Source organism: Chaetura pelagica, unplaced genomic scaffold, assembly GCF_000747805.2.
Source record: "Chaetura pelagica isolate M959 unplaced genomic scaffold, ChaPel_1.0 scaffold876, whole genome shotgun sequence".
NCBI classification, from domain to species: domain Eukaryota; kingdom Metazoa; phylum Chordata; class Aves; order Apodiformes; family Apodidae; genus Chaetura; species Chaetura pelagica.
Window position 1 is genome coordinate 15,417 of NW_009953514.1, and position 1,618 is coordinate 17,034.

A 1,618-nucleotide genomic window follows, 5' to 3' on the forward strand; every position below is an offset into this window, starting at 1 on the left:
CCCCCCCCAAAATAGTCACCTTAAACTGCCCCCCCCCACTTTGGAAAAGGGCCCAATCCTGGTTAGTGCTAAAAGCAACAAAAATTCCCAACCCCCCCATCCACAGATTGAGGTCAAAAAAAGGGGGAAAAGGACATTTTATTATTTAATTATCTATATTTAATTAACTGGGGGGGGGGGGGTTTGTGACCCCCCCAAAAAAAACCTCTGGAGCTGTTTTAGGAAGAGCTGAAATGTCCTCAAAAATGGCTTTATTTTGTATTTTGGGGGGAGGTTTTGGGGTTGTAGGAAACCCTGGAGGGGGGAAGTTTTGGTGGGGATGGAGGAAGAGGAGGAGGAAGAGGAGGAGGAAGAGGAAGAAGGGGGGGGTGAGGGGGGAAGCCATTTTGTAGGTGTGACCCCCCCACGTGTGCTCATCCCCTCGTGTGTCGTTTCCCTCTTGATTTTCTTTTTTCCTGTTGAGTGGGGAAATCAATAAAAGAAACACAAACAAACACCCCCAAAAAACCCTCCAAAAAACCCCAAAATTGGATGTACTTTTTGTTTTTAACTTGGGGAAAAATCAACTCTTGGGTGAGGGGGGGGGGAGGGAATTTAAGAGGTTAAATCAACCAAAATGGCCGCCCAGGAATGACCCAGATCCTTGGGAAAATATTAATTAACATGTATTTTAATTAACTTGATTGAAATTTCCTCCACTTGGTTTAAACCTCAAGTGATTAATGAGAATTTAAATTTCTTTTCCATCTTCTAGAACCTTTAAATTTCACTTTCTTGACATTTCCAATGATTTAAAATGGAAATTATTTCAATTTAGGTTTTATTTTATTTATTTTAAAAGAAAATAATTTCTCTATTTTGAATTTTATGTTGAATTTGAGGTGATTCTTTACATTTATTTAAACTTATTTACATCTAAATATATTTAAATTGAAGATTTACAAATTGAAGTTGAATTTAAATTGGATTTAAGTTGAATTTAAATTGGATTTAAGTTGAATTTAAATTGGATTTAAGTTGAATTCAATTTGGATTTAGGTTTAGGTTGAGCTTAAGTTGAATTTAAGTTGAATTTAAGTTATCAAATTTAAATTTATTTACATTTCTTTAATTTAAAATGTATTCTGAGAGTAACTTAATTGACTCAAATAATTAAATTTAATTCCAACTGATTAAATTACAATTACCTGTATTTATCTAAATTTCAAATTTGAAATTTTATCTCTATTTCAATTTATTTAAATGTATTTTGATCAAAATGAATTGGAAGTGAAATTTTATGTGAATATAAAATTGAATTTTAAACTATTTAGGTTTAAATTGAATTTTACTGAAGTTTATGTTAATTTTAAATCCTTTAAACCCATTTGAATTGATTCAAATCTAGAGTCACTTGTCTGAATCTAGTTTATTTGCCTTAAATTTGAGTTTAAGTTGCTTAAATTCCAATTTTAAGTATGATTTGATGTAGATTTAAAGGTTTAATTTTTTAATTATTTGCTTAGATTTATTTAACTTGAATTTATTCCAATTAATTTATTTAAACATCCCCCAAAAAAGCCACTTTCTGGAGGTTTAGAGCCCTCCCCACCCTTTCCTTATGTCTAGAAATTTATTT